Source organism: Scyliorhinus torazame, chromosome 20, assembly GCF_047496885.1.
Source record: "Scyliorhinus torazame isolate Kashiwa2021f chromosome 20, sScyTor2.1, whole genome shotgun sequence".
Lineage (NCBI taxonomy): Eukaryota > Metazoa > Chordata > Chondrichthyes > Carcharhiniformes > Scyliorhinidae > Scyliorhinus > Scyliorhinus torazame.
This window is the reverse complement of record NC_092726.1, coordinates 32,672,921-32,694,905: the sequence shown is the minus strand read 5'-3', so window position 1 is coordinate 32,694,905 and position 21,985 is coordinate 32,672,921. Positions and strand designations below refer to the sequence as shown.

General features: G+C 46.8%; 5 non-coding genes and 2 pseudogenes across 5 annotated transcripts; all 7 read right to left on the bottom strand.

Moving 5' to 3' along the window:
• Positions 1 to 1,702: 1,702 nt before the first annotated feature.
• On the bottom strand, positions 1,703 to 1,893 carry LOC140397725 (U2 spliceosomal RNA). The gene has a single exon (XR_011937154.1). It is a non-coding gene; the product is annotated as a U2 spliceosomal RNA (small nuclear RNA).
• Positions 1,894 to 2,679: 786 nt separating this feature from the next.
• On the bottom strand, positions 2,680 to 2,870 carry LOC140397789 (U2 spliceosomal RNA). The gene has a single exon (XR_011937217.1). It is a non-coding gene; the product is annotated as a U2 spliceosomal RNA (small nuclear RNA).
• A 783-nt stretch (positions 2,871 to 3,653) lies between these two features.
• On the bottom strand, positions 3,654 to 3,828 carry LOC140397308 (U2 spliceosomal RNA; annotated as a pseudogene).
• Positions 3,829 to 5,295: 1,467 nt separating this feature from the next.
• On the bottom strand, positions 5,296 to 5,486 carry LOC140397528 (U2 spliceosomal RNA). Its single transcript, XR_011936963.1, has one exon. It is a non-coding gene; the product is annotated as a U2 spliceosomal RNA (small nuclear RNA).
• A 785-nt stretch (positions 5,487 to 6,271) lies between these two features.
• Positions 6,272 to 6,446, bottom strand: LOC140397333 (U2 spliceosomal RNA; annotated as a pseudogene).
• Positions 6,447 to 7,913: 1,467 nt separating this feature from the next.
• LOC140397414 (U2 spliceosomal RNA) lies at positions 7,914 to 8,095 on the bottom strand. The gene has a single exon (XR_011936861.1). It is a non-coding gene; the product is annotated as a U2 spliceosomal RNA (small nuclear RNA).
• A 6,140-nt stretch (positions 8,096 to 14,235) lies between these two features.
• On the bottom strand, positions 14,236 to 14,425 carry LOC140397890 (U2 spliceosomal RNA). Its single transcript, XR_011937313.1, has one exon. It is a non-coding gene; the product is annotated as a U2 spliceosomal RNA (small nuclear RNA).
• Between the last annotated feature and the right edge of the window lie 7,560 nt (positions 14,426 to 21,985).

Genomic DNA, 21,985 nt, shown 5'->3' with positions numbered 1-21,985 from the left:
GTTTAAATGCATTTAATTTACTATAAAGAACTGTTTAAATACATTTGGCACCGTTTAGATATAATTGATTTATTTTAGGCCACTGTTCAAATGCATTTGATTTACTGTAGGGCACTGTTTAAATGCATTTAATTGACTCGAGGGCAATGTTTAAATGCATTTGATGGACTGTTGTGCGCTATTTAATTATATTTGATTTACTGCAGTACACTGTTTAAATACTTTGGATTTATTCTGGGGCACTGTTTAAATACATTTGATGGACTGTTGTGCGCTATTTAATTATATTTTATTCACTGCAGTACACTGTTTAAATACTTTGGATGTATTCTGGGGCACTGTTTAAATACATTTGATTTACTGTCGGGCAGTTTAAATGCATTTGATTTACTGCAGGGCACTGTTTAAATGCCTTTAGTTTGCTGCCGGGCACTGTTTAAACGCACTAGACTTACTGTAGGGCATTGTTTCAATGCGTTTGATTTCGTGTCGGACACTGTGTAAACGCATTTAATTTATTCCAAGGCGCAAATTTAAATACTTTTGATTTACTGTCAGGCACTGTTTAAATTCAATTAATTTACTATAAATCACGATTTAATATATTTGGGTCACTGGAGGGCACTGTTTGAATGCATTTGATTTACTTCATGGCACTTTTTAAATGCATTTAGTTTCCGGTAGGGCACTGTTTAAACGCATTTGATTTATTGCAGCGCCTGTTTAAATACATTTGATTTACTGTGTCACTGTTTAAATGCATTTCATTTACTGTAGGGCACTATTTAAATACATTTGATTTACTAGAAAGCACTGATCAAAAACGTTTGGTTTACTGTAGGGCATTGTTTGAATGCATTTGATTTAACTTAGGGCACTGTTTAAATGCATTTGATTCACAATCGGGCACTGTTGAAATGCATTTAATTGACTCGAGGGCACTGTTTAAATACAATTGATGGACTGTTGTGCGCTATTGCTACGCTCGACTGTGCTTTGGAACTTTCAGTCTACGCTCACTGTTGGTCAAGAGACATCCAGCTTGGCCGAGCACGGTGGAGTCTGAGCATGCAGAACCAAGTAAAACACAACAGGAAGACATCGTCTGGCAAGCCGTCCCCTGTCGCCACCAGATGAAATGGAGACGCTGTGAAGGCCAGTGACACCCAACGGAGGGAGTTGAAGAAATCTCCACCTTTGCCGAACAAAGGGCAATCCGTGCAAGCAGCAAGTACTGGCGGTATCCAACAGGGGGCAATGTCTCGTCTCCCTGAGCTCCACCCTAGCATGTTGGTCGTGGACTCAGGAGAACGAAAAGAGACGCCGTGAAGGTATACCGACATCCAAAGAGGATGCCGTTCAGTCTGTCGCCATACTTCCCCGTTGTGCAGGATGAAGGGATGTTGTAACTGAAGTGCGGAGAAGGCAAGTCGGCATCCGAGGGTGAGGGTGAGTGGCCTGTAAAAAGCAGCAGGAAATCTGTGCGGCATATCAGCTTAAAACGGAGCCTGGCTGCCGAAAGTCCTCGAGTCCATCGGCTCGCAACATTAGTGCACGAAGCTCCCGCCAGCAGAAAAGCTAGCAATGCTTTGGAGCTTCAAATGCCTTAAATTGGTCAGGATAAGGCAACTGGACAACAGAGAAAAGGGATAGGCAGGTTTTGCGGCATTTTCTGCTTTTATACATTTTCGCCCCAAAGCGGGGTGAAGGCACCATTCCTGGAAGCACTGCAAGACCAGGTTGATGCGTGGAGCGGAAGGTGCAAGCCCCTGAACCATCTCCGAGTTCTAAAAATCAATTTAATATTCGGTCCCCAGATTGAGAACATATCAGATATTAAACTGATAAGAACAGATACTACACTTGATCTGAGGCAAAAGGCCGAGAAGCGATAGCCCATATTTTCCGGAAATGGCTCTTGTCCTCCTCATCCACCGACATTCAGGTGCACCTTGCTGCGCTCGACTGTGCTTTGGAACTTTTAGTCTACGCTCACTGTTGGTCAAGAAACCTCCAGCTTGGCCGAGCACGGTGGAGTCTGTGCATGCAGAAACAGTAAAACACAACACGAAGACATCGTCTGGCAAGCCGTCCCCTGTCGTCACCAGATGAAATGGAGACGCTGTGTAGGCACAGTGACACCCAACGGAGGGAGTCGAAGTAATCTCCACCTTTGCCGAACAAAGGGCAATCCGTGCAAGCAGCAAGTACTGGCGGAATCCAACAGAGGGCAATGTCTAATCTCCCTGAGCTCCGCCCTGGCGTGTTGGTCGTGGAGTCAGGAGAACGAAAAGAGACGCCGTGAAGGTGTACCTACATCCAAACAGGATGCCGTTCAGTCTGTCGCCACACTTCCCCGTTGTGCAGGATGAAGGGATGCGGTAACTGAAGTGAGGAGTAGGCAAGTCGGCATCCGAGTGTGAAGGTGAGTGGCCTGTAAAAAGCAGCAGGAAATCTGTGTGGCATATCAGCTGAAAACGGAGCCTGGCTGCCACAAGTCCGCGACTCCATCGGCTCGCAACATTCGTGCACGAAGCTCCCGCCAGCAGAAAAGCTAGCAATGCTTTGGAGCCTGAAAAGCCTTAAATTGGTCAGGATGAGACAACTGGACAAGAGCGAAAAGGGGAAGCCAGGTTTTGCGGCATTTTCTGCTTTTATACATTTTGCGCCCCAAAGCTGGGAGAGGGCACCATTCCTGAAAGCACTGCAAGATCAGGTTGATGCGTGGAGCGGAAGGAGCAAGCCCCTGAACCATCTCGGAGTCCGAAAAATCAATTTAATATTCGGTCCCCAGATTGAGGACACATCAGATATTAAACTGATAAGAACAGATACTACACTTGACCTGAGCCAAAAGGCCGAGAAGCGATAGCCCATATTTTCCGGCAATGGCTCTTGTCCTCCTCGTCCACCGACATTCAGGTGCACCTTGCTGCGCTCGACTGTGCTTTGGAACTTTTAGTCTACGCTCACTGTTGGTCAAGAGACATCCAGCTTGGCCGAGCACGGTGGAGTCTGTGCATGCAGAACCAGTAAACACAACACGAAGACATCGTCTGGCAAGCCGTCCCCTGTCGTCACCAGATGAAATGGAGACGCTGTGAAGGCCCAGTGACACCCAACGGAGGGAGTCGAAGTAATCTCCACCTTTGCCGAACAAAGGGCAATCCGTGCAAGCAGCAAGTACTGGCGGAATCCAACAGAGGGCAATGTCTAATCTCCCTGAGCTCCACCATGGCGTGTTGGTCGTGGAGTCAGGAGAACGAAAAGAGACGCCGTGAAGGTGTACCTACATCCAAACAGGATGCCGTTCAGTCTGTCGCCACACTTCCCCGTTGTGCAGGATGAAGGGATGTGGTAACTGAAGTGAGGAGAAGGCAAGTCGGCATCCGAGTGTGAAGGTGAGTGGCTGTAAAAAGCAGCAGGAAATCTGTGTCGCATATCAGCTGAAAACGGAGCCTGGCTGCCGAAGTCCGCGAGTCCATCGGCTCGCAACATTCGTGCACGAAGCTCCCGCCAGCAGAAAAACTAGCAATGCTTTGGAGCCTGAAAGGCCTTAAATTGGTCAGGATGAGACAACTGGACAAGAGAGAAAAGGGGAAGCCAGGTTTTGCGGCATTTTCTGCTTTTATACATTTTGTGCCCCAAAGCGGGGAGAGGGCACCATTCCTGGAAGCACTGCAAGACCAGGTTGATGCGTGGAGCGGAAGAAGCAAGCCCCTGAACCATCTCCGAGTCCTAAAGATCAATTTAATATTCGGTCCCCAGATTGAGGACATATCAGATATTAAACTGATAAGAACAATTTTTTTTTTTCATAAAAAGTATACTTTATTCATAAAAATTTATCATAAGCATTACAGAAACATTTCAAATTGTCTTGAGTGTACATTTCCGGCACGGTTACATGTTGCCTTGACTTTCTTTTATTTAATTTTGATATTGTCATACACATATCACTCTTTACATTACAATTCCTTCTTAAATATTTACAGTGCCATGTTTGTTTTTGTACATTGGAGTGTTGGTTGCCCAGACCGAGGGGCTTTACACTGTTACCCGCCCCTCGGTGTACATTTGCTGGAAAGACTTTACACAGTGGTCTTTCCCCATTTTGCCTTGGCGGCAGCTGCCCCAAGCTTGAGAGCGTCCCTCAGCACGTAGTCCTGGACCTTGGAATGTGCCAGTCTGCAACACTCGGTCGAGGACATTTCTTTGCACTGGAAGATCAGCAAGTTTCGGGCAGACCAAAGAGCGTCTTTGACCGAGTTGATGACCTTCCAGCAGCAGTTGATATTTGTCTCGGTGTGCGGCCCTAGAAACAGTCCGTAGAGCACAGAGTCCTGTGTCACAGATCTGTTTGGGATAAACCTTGACAAATACCACTGCATCTCTCCCCAGACCTTCTTTGCAAATGCACATTACACAAGGAGGTGTGTGACCGTCTCATTTCCCCCACAGCCACTCCGAGGGCAGCGTGCATTGGCACAGAGCCTTCGGGTGTGCATGAAGAATCTGACAGGGAGGGCCCTTCTTTGCAAAGGCACATTCCACAAGGAGGTGCACCTAGCTGCGCTCGACTGTGCTTTGGAACTTTTAGTCTACGCTCACTGTTGGTCAAGAGACCGCCAGCTTGGCCGAGCACGGTGGAGCCTGTGCATGCAGAACCAGTAAAACACAACAGGAAGACATCTTCTGGCAAGCCGTCCCCTGTCGTCACCAGATGAAATGGAGACGCTGTGAAGGCCCAGTGACACCCAACGGAGGGAGTCGAAGTAATCTCCACCTTTGCCGAACAAAGGGCAATCCGTGCAAGCAGCAAGTACTGGCGGAATCCAACAGGGGGCTATGTCTAGTCTCCCTGAGCTCCACCCTGGCGTGTTGGTCGTGGAGTCAGGAGAACGAAAAGAGACGCCGTGAAGGTTTACCTACATCCAAATCAGGATGCCGTTCAGTCTGTCGCCACACTTCCCCGTTGTGCAGGATGAAGGGATGTGGTAACTGAAGTGAGGAAAAGGCAAGTCGGCATCCGGGGGAGAGGGTGAGTGGCCTGTAAAAAGCAGCAGGAAATCTGTGTGGCATATCAGCTGAAAACAGAGCCTGGCTGCCGATCGTCCGCGAGTCCATCGACTCACAACGTTAGTGCACGAAGCTCCCGCCAGCAGAAAAGCTAGCTGTGCTTTGGAGCCTGAAAGGCCTGAAATTGGTCAGGATGAGATAACTGGACAAGAGAGAAAAGGGGAAGCCAGGTTTTGCGGCATTTTCTGCTTTTATACATTTTGCGCCCCAAAGCTGGGAGAGGGCACCATTCCTGGAAGCACTGCAAGACCAGGTTGATGCGTGGAGCGGAAGAAGCAAGCCCCTGAACCATCTCCGAGTCCTAAAAATCAATTTAATATTCGGTCCCCAGATTGAGGACATATCAGATATTAAACTGATAAGAACAGATACTAAACTTGATCTGAGCCAAAAGGCCGAGAAACGATAGCCCATATTTTCCGGCAATGGCTCTTGTCCTCCTCGTCCACCGACATTCAGGTGCACCTTGCTGCGCTCGACTGTGCTTTGGAACGTTTAGTCTACGCTCACTGTTGGTCAAGAGACATCCAGCTTGGCCGAGCACGGTGGAGTCTGAGCATGCAGAACCAGTAAAACACAACAGGAAGACATCGTCTGGCAAGCCGTCACCTGTCGTCACCAGATGAAATGGAGACGCTGTGAAGGCCAGTGACACCCAACGGAGAGAGTCGAAGAAATCTCCACCTTTGCCGAACAAAGGACAATCCGTGCAAGCAGCAAGTACTGGCGGTATCCAACAGGGGGCAATGTCTAGTCTCCCTGAGCTCCACCCTTGCGTGTTGGTCGTGGAGTCAGGAGAACGAAAAGAGACGCCGTGAAGGTATACCTACATCCAAAGAGAATGCCGTTCAGTCTGTCGCCACACTTCCCCGTTGTGCAGGATGAAGGGATGTGGTAACTGAAGTGAGGAGAAGGCAAGTCGGCATCCGAGTGTGAAGGTGAGTGGCCTGTAAAGAGCAGCAGGAAATCTGTGTGGCATATCAGCTGAAAACGGAGCCCGGCTGCCGCAAGTCCGCGAGTCCATCGGCTCACAACATTCGTGCACGAAGCTCCCGCCAGCAGAAAAGCTAGCAATGCTTTGGAGCCTGAAAGGCCTTAAATTGGTCAGGATGAGACAACTGGACAAGAGAGAAAAGGGTAAGCCAGGTTTTGCGGCATTTTCTGCTTTTATACATTTTGCGCCCCAAAGCGGGGAGTGTGCACCATTCCTGGAAGCACTGCAAGACCAGGTTGATGCGTGGAGCGGAAGGAGCAAGGCCCTGAACCATCTCCGAGTCCTAAAGATCAATTTAATATTCGGTCCCCAGATTGAGGACATATCAGATATTAAACTGATAAGAACAAATTTTTTTTTTCATAAAAAGTATACTTTATTCATAAAAATTTATCATAAGCATTACAGAAACATTTCAAATTGTCTTGACTGTACATTTCCGGCACGGTTACATGTTGCCTTGACTTTCTTTTATTTAATTTTGATATTGTCATACACATGTCACTCTTTACATTACAATTCCTTCTTAAATATTTACAGTGCCATGTTTGTTTTTATACATTGGAGTGTTGGTTGCCCCGACCGAGGGGCTTTACATTGTTACCCGCCCCTCGGTGTACATTTGCTGGAAAGACTTTACACAGTGGTCTTTCCCCATTTTGCCTTGGCGGCAGCTGCCCCAAGCTTGAGAGCGTCCCTCAGCACGTAGTCCTGGACCTTGGAATGTGCCAGTCTGCAACACTCGGTCGAGGACATTTCTTTGCACTGGAAGATCAGCAAGTTTCGGGCAGACCAAAGAGCGTCTTTGACCGAGTTGATGACCTTCCAGCAGCAGTTGATATTTGTCTCGGTGTGTGTCCCTGGAAACAGTCCGTAGAGCACAGAGTCCTGTGTCACAGATCTGTTTGGGATAAACCTTGACAAATACCACTGCATCTCTCCCCAGACCTTCTTTGCAAATGCACATTCCACAAGGAGGTGTGTGACCGTCTCATTTCCCCCACAGCCACTCCGAGGGCAGCGTGCATTGGCACAAAGCCTTCGGGTGTGCATGAAGAATCTGACAGGGAGGGCCCTTCTTTGCAAAGGCACATTCCACAAGGAGGTGCACCTAGCTGCGCTCGACTGTGCTTTGGAACTTTTAGTCTACGCTCACTGTTGGTCAAGAGACCGCCAGCTTGGCCGAGCACGGTGGAGCCTGTGCATGCAGAACCAGTAAAACACAACAGGAAGACATCTTCTGGCAAGCCGTCCCCTGTCGTCACCAGATGAAATGGAGACGCTGTGAAGGCCCAGTGACACCCAACGGAGGGAGTCGAAGTAATCTCCACCTTTGCCGAACAAAGGGCAATCCGTGCAAGCAGCAAGTACTGGCGGAATCCAACAGGGGGCTATGTCTAGTCTCCCTGAGCTCCACCCTGGCGTGTTGGTCGTGGAGTCAGGAGAACGAAAAGAGACGCCGTGAAGGTTTACCGACATCCAAATCAGGATGCCGTTCAGTCTGTCGCCACACTTCCCCGTTGTGCAGGATGAAGGGATGTGGTAACTGAAGTGAGTAAAAGGCAAGTCGGCATCCGGGGGAGAGGGTGAGTGGCCTGTAAAAAGCAGCAGGAAATCTGTGTGGCATATCAGCTGAAAACAGAGCCTGGCTGCCGATCGTCCGCGAGTCCATCGACTCACAACGTTAGTGCACGAAGCTCCCGCCAGCAGAAAAGCTAGCTGTGCTTTGGAGCCTGAAAGGCCTGAAATTGGTCAGGATGAGATAACTGGACAAGATAGATAAGGGGAAGCCAGGTTTTGCACCATTTTCTGCATTTGTACATTTTGCTCCCCAAAGCATGGTGAAGGCAACTTTCCAAGAAGTATTACAATATCTGATTGATGCGTGGAGCGGAAAGAGTAAGCCCCAGAACCATCTCCCAGTCCTAAAAATCAATTTAATATTCGGTCCCCAGTTCGAGGACATATCAGATATTAAACTGAAAAGAACAGATTTTTTTTTTTTTTTTTTTTTTTAAATATACTTTATTCATAAAAATTTATCATGAGCATTACAGAAACATTTCAAATTGTCTTGATGTACATTTCCGGCAGGGTTACATGTTGCCTTGACTTTCTTCCATTCAATTTTGATATTGTCATACACATATCACTCTTGACATTACAATTCCTTCTTAAATATTTACAGTGCCAGTTTTTTTTGTACATTGGAGTGTTGGTTGCCCAGACCGAGGGGCTTTACACTGTTACCCGCCCCTCGGTGTACATTTGCTGGAAAGACTTTACACAGTGGTCTTTCCCCATTGCGCCTTGGCGGCAGCTGCCCCAAGCTTGAGTGCGTCCCTCAGCACGTAGTCCTGGACCTTGGAATGTGCCAGTCTGCAACACTCGGTCGAGGACAATTCTTTGCACTGGAAGATCAGCAAGTTTCGGGCAGACCAAAGAGCGTCTTTTACCGAGTTGATGACCTTCCAGCAGCAGTTGATATTTGTCTCGGTGTGTGTCCCTGGAAACAGTCCGTAGAGCACAGAGTCCTGTGTCACAGATCTGTTTGGGATAAACCTTGACAAATACCACTGCATCTCTCTCCAGACCTTCTTTGCAAAGGCACATTCCACAAGGAGGTGTGTGACCGTCTCATTTCCCCCACAGCCACTCCGAGGGCAGCGTGCATTGGTGCAGAGCCTTCGGGTGTGCATGAAGAATCTGACAGGGAGGGCCCTTCTCACCACCAGCCAAGCTAGGTCTTGGTGCTTGTTTGAAAGTTCTGGTGATGAGGCGTTCTGCCAGATGACTCTGGCAGTCTGCTCAGGGAACCATCCAACGCCCTCCACGGTCTCTTTTTCCCTGAGGGCCTCGAGGACATTACGTGCTGACCACTGCTTCATTGCCTTGTGGTCAAAGGTGTTTTCCTTCAAAAACTTTTCCACAAAGGACAGGTGGTACGGTACGGTCCAACTACTTGGAGCGTTCCGCGGCAATGAGGCCAGGCCCATCCTTCGCAACACCGGCGACAGGTAGAACCTCAGTATGTAGTGACACTTGGTGTTTGCATACTGGGGGTCCCAGCACAGCTTGATGCAGCTGGACACAAAGGTGGCCAACAGGATGAGGGAGACGTTGGGTACATTCCGCCCTCCCTTCTCCAGAGGTTTGTACATGGTGTCCCTTCGGACACGGTCCATCTTGAATCGCCAGATAAATTTGAAGAAGGCCCGGGTGACTGCTGTGGCATAGGGTCGGGTTATGGGCCAGGACTGCGCCACGTACAGTAGCACCGAGAGTACCTCACACCTGATGACCAGGGTTTTGCCCGCAATGGAGAGGGAGCGTTGCTCCCACCAGCCCAGTTTCTGTCTTACCTTTCCTATGCGCTCCTCCCAGTTTTTGGTGCACGCCCCAGCAGCTCCGAACCATATCCCCAGCACCTTCAGGTAATCTGACCTGACAGTGAAGGGGACAAAGGACCGGTCGGCCCAGTTCCCAAAGAACATGGCCTCGCTCTTGCCACGGTTTACCTTGGCTCCCGAGGCAAGTTCAAACTGATCGCAGGTGGTCAAGAGCCTGCGTACAGACGCAGGATCCGAGCAGAAGACGGCAACGTCGTCCATGTACAGGGAGGCCTTGACTTGCATGCCTCCACTGCCTGGGATCGTCAAACCTCTTATACCCGGATCCCTCCTGATGGAATCGGCAAAAGGTTCTATGCAGCACACAAAAAGGGCAGAGGAGAGAGGGCAGCCTGCCTGACTCCAGATTTGATCTGGAACTTTTGTGATTCCCACCCATTGATTGAGACTGCGCTATGGATGTTTGTGTAGAGCAGTTTGATCCAATTGCGAATTCCCTCCCCAAACCCCATTTTGGAGAGCACATCCATCATGTAGGTGTGCGATATTCTGTCAAAAGCCTTCTCCTGGTCAAGGCTGATGAGGCAAGTGTCCACCCCCCTGTCCTGCACGTAGGCGATCGTATCCCTGAGTAGCGCGAGGCTATCAGAGATCTTCCTGCCGGGTACAGCACAGGTCTGGTCAGGGTGGATCACCGACTCCAGAGCAGACCTGACCCGATTGGCGATGACCTTTGCTAGAATTTTGTAGTCCACATTCAACAGTGAAATGGGTCGCCAATTTCGAATTTCTTCCCTTTCCCCCTTCTGCTTGTAGATGAGGGTGATGATGTCTTTCCTCATGGACTCTGACATGCTGCCTTCCAGAAGCATACTCTCGTACACTTCCAGCAGGTCTGGGCCCATCCAGTCCCACAGAGCTGAATACAACTCAACCGGTAAGCCGTCGCTTCCGGGAGTTTTACTCGTCTCGAAGGACTTGGCGGCCTTTGTCAGCTCACCAGAGTTAGTGGTTTGTCCAGGTTTTCCAGCTCGCTGTCGCCTATGACCTCCGTGATAGTCGACAGGAAGGTCTGGGAAAAATTGCTATCTGTTGGCTTCAGGTCATACAGTCCGGCATAAAAGGATTGGCTGATCCTCAGGATGTCAGACTGCGATGACTTTTCAGAGCCATCTTCTTCCTTCAGGCTGCTGATCACAGAGGTCTCTCTGTGCACCTTTTGGAAGAAGAAGCGTGAGCACTTTTCGTCCTGCTCCACGGAGCGGACTCTGGAACGGAAGATAACCTTGGAGGCCTCCGAGGTGTAGAGCGAGGCTTGCTGGCTCTTCACCTCTTGGAGATCCTCCTTGACATCCACCCCCATCGACTGCAGCTGGAGCAAATTTTGCATACTTTTCTGGAGCCTGGACATGACCCCTCGTCTCTCTCTCACCTTTTGAACGCCCTTGAGGATGAAAAACCTCCTGATATTCCCCTTGATTGCATCCCACCAGAGATGTGTGGCCTCAAAGAGGGGTTTCACGGTTCTCCAACCTTTTGTAATCCCTCCTGAGTTCCTCGATGTTCTCAGGGGTCAGCAGTTTTACATTTAGCTTCCACGTCCCCCTGCCTACCCCCTGGTCTTCCTGCAGTTGGCAGTCGGCCAGTAAGAGGCAGTGGTCAGAGAAGAACACCGGCGTTACGTCGGTGGACGTGATCGTGAAAGCTCGGGACACAAAAAAGAAGTCTATCCTGGAGCGGACGGACCCGCCTGGCCATGACCATGTGTATCTACGCTGCGCGCCATCTGCAGGGTTGCTGCAGACGTCGAGCAGCTTGGCGTCTTTTACCGTTTCCATCAGGAGTCTGGACGTAGCGTCTAGTTTGCTGTCGGCTTTGCTGGATCGTCCAACCGCATCGATGATGCAGTTGAAGTCACCACCCAGGATGACCGGCTTGGAGGTGGCCAACAGCAGTGGGTGTTGCTGAAGGACTGCCAGCCGCTCACTTTTTACGGCCGGGGCGTACACATTAAAAAGTCTGAGAGGGCTGTTTTTGTATTTCACGTCTGCTACGAGGAGGCGCCCGCCCTCCACCTCCTTAACGTCAGAGATGGTAAAGTTGCCTCCCCGCAGCAGAATACCCAGGCCGGAGGAGCGGCAGTCGTTTCCTCCTGACCAGATGGATGGCCCGTGGGACCACCAGCTCGACCAGCGCCTGTAGTTGCTGAGGTGCGGAATTCCGCACTCCTGCAGGAACAGTAGGTCAGCTTTTGCATTTGCCAAATAGTTGAGTGTGGCTACACACCGCGAAGTATCTTTGATGCTTCGCACATTTATGGATGCAATTTTTAAACCCATTATAAAAAGGTAGATTTACCAGTCTCAAGAGTCCAGAGTCTATACAGTTGGCTTTCCAGCTGTTGGATGTTCCCCAGCATGCCGGTGGTGCTCGCAAACTTTAGCACAGGTGCAGGGCTGAGGAAGCTGTTCTGGTCCGTACTGGCCCCGTGGTTTTGATGCAGATGCATTGGGGGGGGGGGGTGTATTCCTGGGGTTCGTCGTGGCAGTCAGTAGGTGTTGGGGTTGCAGGCCGGTCTTCACCTGGGTTGTTGCTGCTCGTTACTATCGGGGTTGGTCTGTGACCTTGTTTTCTTCCCGGTCGGTGGTCTGGAGGGTCTGTGCCTCCCGTTCCACGTTGGTGCTTTGTCTGTTTATTTGAGGCCGATTCTTGTCCTGTTTTCCCTCATCGGATGAGGTGTCGGCGCTAAGTGCGCCGGCTGAAAGGTGTCGCTTTTTGCCACTACCCCTCGGGGGGTTCTTCAGTTTGTTTTTTTGTTTCCGCTTTCGTTTGTCCCTGTTCACTGTTTCCCAGGGCTCTTTATTCTTTGTCCCATCCTCTTCCTCTTCCATTGAGTGTTCCTCATCAGATGGGGCTGGGGCTGGGTTGTCAGGAGGTGCTGGGGCCTCCTCTTTTTGTTGGGGGCCCTTCTGTTGCTTTTCCTCATTCTGAGCCGTGGTGTCTTTTTCGGTGGACGGTGGATGCACCTCCTCTCTGGTCGCCTTTTTAACTCCGCTGCTGCTGATTTGAGCGTATGTCGCCCCGCGTTTCGGGCAGGCCCTGTAAAGATGGCCGGCCTCCCCACACAGGTTGCAGCACTTGTCTTCCTTGCATTCCTTAGTCATGTGTCACTCCTGCCTGCAGTTTTTGCAGAAGGTCACACTGCAGTTTGCTGCAACATGCCCCGTTTTGCCACAGGTGTGGCATACTCGTGGCTGTCCCACGTAGTAGAGGTAGCCACGATTTACTCCAATAGCGAAACTGGAGGGGGGATGCAGGATGGTTCATTTGCTCTCTGTTCATAGAGTCACCTTGACCTGGTGCTTACTTGTCCAGATGCCGAAGGTGTCTTTCACTTGCACGCTGTCACTTTTCAGTTCAGCGTACCTGGCGAGGAACGTAGGCACAACAGACACAGGGACGTGGGGGTTGTACGTGTGCAGTGTAACAACCCGATTTCGCTGCGACGGTAGCGTAAACAGAGGATCCGCAGTCAGGATCGACAAGGGACTCTGGTTACCTTTTTCCTTGAAGACAATCAAGAATTTGATGCACGCTGCGACGCTCTTGAAGGTGACATCAAAAAAAACATTGTTGGGGAAGTTTTGCAAGCAGAAGATTTCTGTTGCTTTAAACCCTCAACACTCGAGCAGCACCCTCTTCACGAAATGTTTCCTGTCCACAGGTGACTCTCCTTCCGTTTTCTTCACTGTGACTCGGACAGTGTTTCGCACTCCCCAGCCTGGTGGTCGGGATGAAGCTGCATCCATAGCTCGTACGTTGGGTCTGAACTGTATCGGCGTTAGGCCGAAACCAGAGGTTTAGGCCAGTATGTAGAGCCACCAATAGCAGCCGGGCTCCAAACGTTTCCTCTTTGACGACTTCAATCCCTCCGAGTTCTCCAATCCACGATCGTCATCGAGATCATCAGCTTCCCTCGATCAAATGAGACTACACTTGATCTCAGCCAAAAGGCCGAGAATCGATAGCCAATATTTTCCGGCTATAGCTCTTGTCCTCCTCGTCCACCGACATTCAGGAGCACCTTGCTGCGCTCGACTGTGCTTTGGAACTTTTAGTCTACGGTCACTGTTGGTCAAGAGACCTCCAGCTTGGCCGAGCACGGTGGAGTCTGTGCATGCAGAACCAGTAAAACACAACAGGAAGACATCGTCTGGCAAGCCGCCCCCTGTCGTCACCAGATTAAATGGAGACGCTGTGAAGGCCCAGTGACACCCAACGGAGGGAGTCGAAAAAATCTCCACCTTTGCCGTACAAAGGGCAATCCGTGCTAGCAGCAAGTACTGGCGGAATCCAACAGGGGGAAATGTCTAGTCTCCCTGAGCTCCACCCTGGCGTGTTGGTCGTGGAGTCACGAGAACGAAAAGAGACGCCGTGAAGGTGTACCTACATCCAAATCAGGATGCCGTTCAGTCTGTCGCCACACTACCCCGTTGTGCAGGATGAAGGGATGTGGTAACTGAAGTGAGGAGAAGGCAAGTCGGCATCCGAGGGTGAGGGTGAGTGGCCTGTAAAAAGCAGCAGGAAATCTGTGTGGCATATCAGCTGAAAACGGATCCTGGCTGCCGCAAGTCCGCGAGCCCATAGGCTCACGACATTAGTGCGCGAAGCGCCCGCCAGCAGAAAAGCTAGCAATGCTCTGGAGCCTGAAAATTTTTTAATTGGCCAGGATGAGACAACTGGACAAGACAGAAGAGGGGAAGCCAGGTTTTGCGCCATTTTCTGCTTTTGCACTATTTGTGCCCAAAGCGGGGTGAAGGCACCATTCCTGGAAACATTGCAAGACCAGGTTGATGCCTGGAGCGGAGCAAGAAAGCCCCTGAACCATCTCCGTGTCCCAAAAATCATTTTAATATTCGGTCCCCCGAAGGGGACATTCCAGATATTAAACTGATAAGAACAGATACTACACTTGATCTGAACCAAAAGGCCGAGAAGCGATAGCCCATGTTTTCCGGCTATATCCCGAGTTATCCTTTTACCCTTAATGAGCTGGTAAAATTACTTAGGACGTTCGTTCATTTTACCCGCCTGTATCCTTTCATGTACCGTTTTTGCTCTCCTAATTTCCTTAAGTTCCCAGTCCACATTGCGACCCCGGCCCGGGTCACTGGCCGCGTGGAGTTTGCACATTCTCCCCGGTTCTGCGTGAGTCTCACCCCACAACTCAAAGATGTGAGAGGTAGGTGGATTAGCCACCATAAATTGGAAAAATAATTGACAACTCTAAATTTTAAGAACTGTGTATTTCATTGTAAAACAAAAAAGAGGCTGTCAGAGACCCCAGAGATTGTCCTACACGGTGAATCTGTGCAGTGCAGAGTCCAGGAGGCTGCAATCCGGTGTCACAGTAGTTTGCACGCTTGCCTCAGCGCGCCAGCAACCCAGGTTCAATTCCAGCCTCGGATGTCTGTCCATGTGGAGTTTGCACTTTCTCTGACACGGTTTCCTCTGGGTTCTCTGTTTTCCTCCCACAGTCCAAATATGTGCAAGTCAGGTGGATTCGCCGTGCTAAATTGCCCTTTAGGTTAGTTTGGGTTGCGGGAATGTGGATAGGGTGGCGGTGTGGGCTTAAATAGGTTGCTCTTTCTAAGGGCTGGTGCAGACTCGTTGGGCCGAATGACCCGCCTTCCGCTCTGTAGGGATTCTATGATTCTATAAAGAATCGTAACCTGCATTCGAGCCTGACGTGGGATTTCGAAACAATCCAAGGCGAATGGCACAGGCAGATTGGCTTCTGAAGTATAGCTTGGGTCAGTGGGTGTGGACAGTGGTTGGGAAATGAAACACATACATGTTCGGCTGCAGGGCAGGTGCATGTGTCCGTTGGAGCACCAGGTTAGAACGGAAGAGCGAAATATTACTCCAGACTATATCTGGATGTGTTCAGCAGAGTGCACTGGGGACACGCAGATCTCGTACAGCTCAGCTTGATCTGTTTTTATGAACAATAGAGCCAAAAATGACACAGAAAAGTCAGTCCAAAGTATATCTCGACGTAGTGCACTGATGTGTGAACAGCAGTGTGGATAGGAAGGCAGAATTGTCCTTCTAAAGTTCACCAGCTTCTTTAATATAGAACAGTCGGCTGGATAGGAAAACAATTATTATTCCTGAGCATTGCTGGATATGGTATTGTGGAAAGTCCGGTGGATTGGGACACTAACTAAGGTGGGATTTATGCAGTCGAGCAATTGGGGGCAGAGGATCTATCCATTTCTATCATTTAAAAAAAATATTTATGACGTTGAAGACTTGTTTAAATTCCCCCTAACCTCCTGCGCTCCAGAAAGACGAATCCCAGCTTCTACACACAACTGGGTTGCAGGACAGCCACATCCATCGTCACAGGGATGTGTGGGGCGGGCGGGACCATGAGGAACGAGGGCTCACCACTGCGCTATCCTTCTCCCAGTTTTACTGGTGCTTCCAGTCCTATTTTCAGCCTGTCTCACAACTGGCGTGTCCCGTCCATCGATGAACTGTTTCATCCCTAAGCTGAGGGCTTGTAGGTGAATAGCTCCCGGTAGAAGGTCTCAAATGCCTCGTAGACATTTTTTGGCTCTGCCACTGGATTCGGTCTGCTGCTTCTCATCTGAGCTATTACCCCCGTGGCTGCCTGCTTTCTCAGCTGGCGAACCAGCAGTGGCTGGCTTTATCTCCGTGTTCGTAAAGGGTCTCCCGTACCTGGCGGAGTTGCTGCAATGCTTCCCTCGTGGAGAGCAGATCAAAGTCCATTTGTAGCTTTTTCCTCTCCGCCAGGAGTTCTTTGGTCGGGCCCTCAGAGTATCGCCTGTCTGCCTCCAGTATGGAGTCCACAACTGTCGCCTCGCCGCCCTCTCTACCTTGTCTCTACGTGCGTTCTTGGCCATGATATCACTCCTGATCACAGCCTTCGTGGCCTCCCATAGCGTGAAGGGCGGGACTTCCCCATTCTAGTTATTAATAATATAGTCATCTGTGGCCTGTGATATTTTCTTGCACAAAGCATTCTGGGCAAGTCGGGCCATGTCCAACCTCCATGTGGGGGGCGTGGTAGCAGGCATTGAGCAAAAACGTATTAATCTGGCTGCATATTAATATGGAACCATATTGATATGGAACAGCATTAATGTGGCTGGATATTAATATGGAACATTATTCATATGGAGCAGTATTAATATGGCTGCATATTAACTTGGAACCGTATTAATATGGAATAGTATTAATATGGCTGAATATTAATATGGAACAGTACTAATATGGAACAGTATTAATATGGAACCATATCTTCACAGCTCCAGGGTCCCAAATTTGATTCCTAGCTTGGGTCACTCTCTTTGCGGAGCCTGCATGTTCTCCCGGTGTCTGCGTGCATTTCCTGCGGGTGCTCCGGTTTCCTCCCACAAGGCCAGAAAGACGTGCTTGTTAGGTGAATTGGACATTCTGAATTCTCCCTCTGTGTACCCGAACAGGCGCCAGAATGTGGCGACGAAGGGCTTTTCACAGTAACTTCGTTGTTGTGTTAATGTAAGACTACTTGTGACAAAGATAATTATTATTAATATGGAATGTGGCTGGATGTTAATATGGAACTGTATTACTATGGAACAGTGTTAATATAGCCGGATATTAAAATGGCCAGATATTAATATGGAACAGTACTAATATGGAACAGCGTTAACATGGCTGGATATTAATATGTAACAGTAATCATATAGAACAGTATTAATATGGAACACTACTAATATGGAAAAGTTATAATATGAGCGAGTATTAATATGGAACAATGTTTATATGCTGGACATTAATATGGAACAGTACTCATTTGTAACGGTCTTAAAATGAAGCAGCACGAATATGGAACAGTATTAATATGGAACAGTATTAATGTGGAAGAGTATTAATATGGAACAGTATTAATATGGAGCCGTTTTAATATGGCTGCATATTAAAATGGAGCACAATTAATATGCTGGATAGAAATATGGAACAGTATTATTTTGGCTGGATCCCGTTCAGTTTTTGGAAGGGCATATACTGGCCTCGGGAAAGTTGTTTTTTAGGTCTCCAAAGCAATTCGCTTTACATAAACATGTTTAATGTTTAAAAACATGATTTATTATCGGGCACATTTTAAGTCCGATTACAGTAGGGCACTTTTAATTGGTGTGTTACTGTAAGGCTGTTTAAATAAGGTCCGTTTGACTGTCGGGCACTGTTTAAATACATTTGCTTGACTATAGGGCACTGTTTGAATGCATTTGGTTTACTGTAGGGCACTGTATAAATGCATTTGATTTCCTGTAGGGCACTGTTTAAATGCATTGATTTACTATGGGCACTGTTAAAATGCGTTTGATTTATTGGAGGGCACAGTTTAAATGCATTTCATTTACTTCACCGCACTATTTAAACGCATTTGGTTGACAACAGGGCACTGTTTAAATTCATTTAATTTACTGTAGGGCACTACTTATATGCGTTTGAGTGTTGGGCACTCTTTAAATACATTTAGTTAACTGTCAGAAACTGTTTAAAAGCATTTCGTATACTGGAGGGCACTGTTTGAATGCATTTGATTCACTGCAGGGCATTTTTAAAATGCATTTAGTTCACTGTAGGATACTGTTAAAATACATTTGATTTATTGTAGCGCCTGTTTAAAAACATTTGATTTACTATGTCACTGTTTAAATGCATTTGGTTTACTGTAGGGCACTGTTTAAATGCATTTGATTTAACGTAGAACACTGTTTAAATGCTTTTGATTCACAGGAGGGCAATGTTTAAATGCATTTGAGTATCAGGCACTGTTTAAATGCAATTAGTTTACTGGAGGGAACAAAATGCATTTGATTTACTGCTGGGCACTGTTTAAATGCATTTGATTTACTGTAGGGCACTGTTTAAATGCATTAGATTTACTGTAGGATACTGTTTAAATGCATTTGATTTATTGTACCGCCTGTTTAAAAACATTTGATTTACTATGTCACTGTTTAAATGCATTTGATTTACTGTTGGGCACTGTTTAAATGCATTTGATTTACTGTAGGGCACTGTTTAAATGCATTTGATTTACTGTAGGGCACTGTTTGAATGCATTTGATTTACTGTGGTGCACTGTTTAAAAGTATTTGTTTTACTCTTGCGCAGTGTTTAAACGCATTTGATTGACTGTCGGGGCACTGTTTAAATACATTTAATTTATTGTCGGCACTGTTTAAATGCATTTAATTTACTATAAAGAACTGTTTAAATACATTTGGCACCGTTTAGATATAATTGATTTATTTTAGGCCACTGTTCAAATGTATTTGATTTACTGTAGGGCACTGTTTAAATGCATTTAATTGACTCGAGGGCACTGTTTAAATGTATTTGATGGACTGTTGTGCGCTATTTAATTATATTTGATTTACTGCAGTACACTGTTTAAATACTTTGGATTTATTCTGGGGCACTGTTTAAATACATTTGATTTACTGTCGGGCAGTTTAAATGCATTTGATTTACTGCAGGGCACTGTTTAAATGCCTTTAGTTTGCTGCCGGGCACTGTTTAAATGCACTTGACTTACTGGAGGGCATTGTTTCAATGCGTTTGATTTCGTGTCGGACACTGTGTAAACGCATTTAATTTATTCTAGGGCGCAAATTTAACTACTTTTGATTTACTGTCAGGCACTGTTTAAATGCAATTAATTTACTATAAATCACGATTTAAATATATTTGGCTCACTGTGGGGCACTGTTTGAATGCATTTGATTTACTTCATGGCACTTTTTAAATGCATTTATTTTCCGGTAGGGCACTGTTTAAACGCATTTGATTTATTGCAGCGCCTGTTTAAATACATTTGATTTACTGTGTCACTGTTTAAATGCATTTCATTTACTGCAGGGCACTATTTAAATGCATTTGATTGATTATAAAGCACTGTTCAAAAACGTTTGGTTTACTGTAGGGCATTGTTCAAATGCATTTGATTTAACTTAGGGCACTGTTTAAATGTATTTGATTTACAGTCAGGCACTGTTGAAATGCATTTAATTGACTCGAGGGCACTGTTTAAATACAATTGATGGACTGTTGTGCGCTATTTAATTATATTTGATTTACTGCAGTGCACTGTTTAAATGCTTTGGATTAATTCTGGGGCACTGTTTCTGTACATTTGATTTACTGTAGGGCACTGATTAAATGCATTTAGTTTGCTGTAGGAAAAAGAAAGGGAGAAAGAAAGAGATAGAGAGGAATAAGAAAGGGAGAGAGACGGAAATGAATGAGAGAGAGAGAAGAAATAGAAAAGGTGAGAGAACAAAGTAGAAAAGGAAGAATAGCCCCAGCAGAACAAAGAGAAAGAGAAAGGGAGATACAGATCAGGGGAAAAAATAAAGAGAGAGAGTTTGAACTTCAGAAAATAGCCATGAAACATGACAGTCAGTTAAAATTGGTAGACGCAAAGGGAAACGTACAGTTGGATGATAGTGATGAGGATAGTGAGAAAGAGCGTCAAAGTTGAAGGCTTGGTGGAATTTCTTTTTAATATGTCCAAGCATTGCCAAGGTTTGACGAGAAGGAGGTAGAAGCCTTTTTCATTTAATTTGATAAGGTGGCTAAACAAATAAAATGGCCCCAGGACATGTGGGTATTACTGATTCAAACAAAGCTGGGAGGTAGAGCCAGTGAAGTGTTTGCATCACTACCGCAGGAGGTATCTGGGACGTATGAGGAGGTGACAAAATCCATCTTAGGTGCATATGAACTCGGGCACGAAGCTCGCTGACAAAGGTTTAGAAAATTAAAGAAAGAATTTGGTCATACATACATGGAGTTTGAAAGGCTCAAACAAATTAATTTTGATAGGTGGATAAGGGATTTGAAAATAGACCAAACGTACAAAGCTCTCAGAGAAATTATACTTTTGGAGGAGTTTAACATTGAATTCCTGATGCATTATGCACTCATGTGCATGAACAGAGGGTTAACATTGCGAGATTAGCAGCAAAATGGCAGATGATTATGAATTAGTTCATAAATCAAAGCTTGGTTTCCGACATCAGTTTCAGCCTGTGAGGGATAGAAACTGGGGACATGAGAAATACTCAAGTGGTAAAAGTAAAGGTGATGTGATGGGATATAATAAGGAGAGTGTACCTCAGAGTAAAAATCCAGGAGGTTGGAAGAGACATGAAAAGGTTCAAATGTTTTCACTGTAATAAACTAGGCCATGTCAAGTCACAGTGTTGGTGCTTGAAGAAAAGCGCTGGGAAGGCTGATGTGGTAAAACAGGATAAGACAGTGGGGGTAGTTAAAGTGGTAAAGGAAAGCCCAAATGAAGCGAAGGAGTTGCAAAAGATTGTACACCTGATCAAGAGGAGATTTATCAAATGGTGCCAGATCTCTTTAAAGAATTTACTTGTGTTGGTAAAGGTTACTCATGTGTATCATGAGGAGTAGGTAAAGAAGTCACAATTTTAAGAGATACGGGAGCTAATCAATCTTTAATGGTAGGAGATGAGGAGTTATGTAGTTTGGGAAGAATGCTGCCAGAAAAGGTGGTAATATGTGGAATTCAGGGTGAGAGGAGTAGTGTTCAATTATATAACGTAAGGTTGGAAGGTCCAGTGAAGAGGCGTGAGGTGGTAGTAGGAGTAATAGAGAAACTATCTTGTCCAGGAATACAGTTTATCTTGGGTAATGATATAGCTGAATCGCAGGTGGGAGTGATGCCCACGGTGGTTGATAATCCAGTGGAAAATCAGACAACTGAAGTGTTGAAGTATTTTTCCGGATTCTGTAGTTACAAGTTCGCAAAATCACTGGTTAAGACAGGAGGGGAATTCAGAGAGTGAAGATGAAGTTGAAGTGCAATTATCAGAAAGGATTTTTGATCAGATGGTTGACAAAGGTGGAGGGTGAGGCGGATATTTTTAGTTCAGGAAAATTGGCAGAGTTACAACAGAAAGGTGTAGAAATAAAACGGATGTATCAGAAACATACACGGAAGAGTGTATAACAGAGTGTTATTACCGTAAAAGTAATGGCTTGATGAGAAAATGGAGACCTTTACATATGCAGGCGGATGAAAAGTGGGCAGAAGTTCATCAAGTAGTATTGCCGTTGGGTATGGAAAGGAGGTGTTGCGAGTTTCACATGAGGTACCAGTGGGAGGTCATTTGGGAATAAGGAAAACTTAAGCTAAAATACAAAAACAATTTTATTGGCCTGTCCGCCAGAAAGATGTAATTAAATGTTGTCAGTCATGTCACACATGTCAAATGATAGGGAAACCACAAGCAGTGATAAAAGCAGCGCCCTTAATACCCGTTGCAGCATTTGAGGAACCTTTTCCAAGGGTCCTAATTGATTGCGTAGGACAACTTCCTAAAACAAAATGTTGGAATCAATATCTTTTGGCGATAATGGAGGTGTCTACTAGGTTTCCGGAGGCGATCCAGTAACATTACAGCTAAAAAGATTCTGGAGGAATTCCTTAAATTATTTACTAGCAATA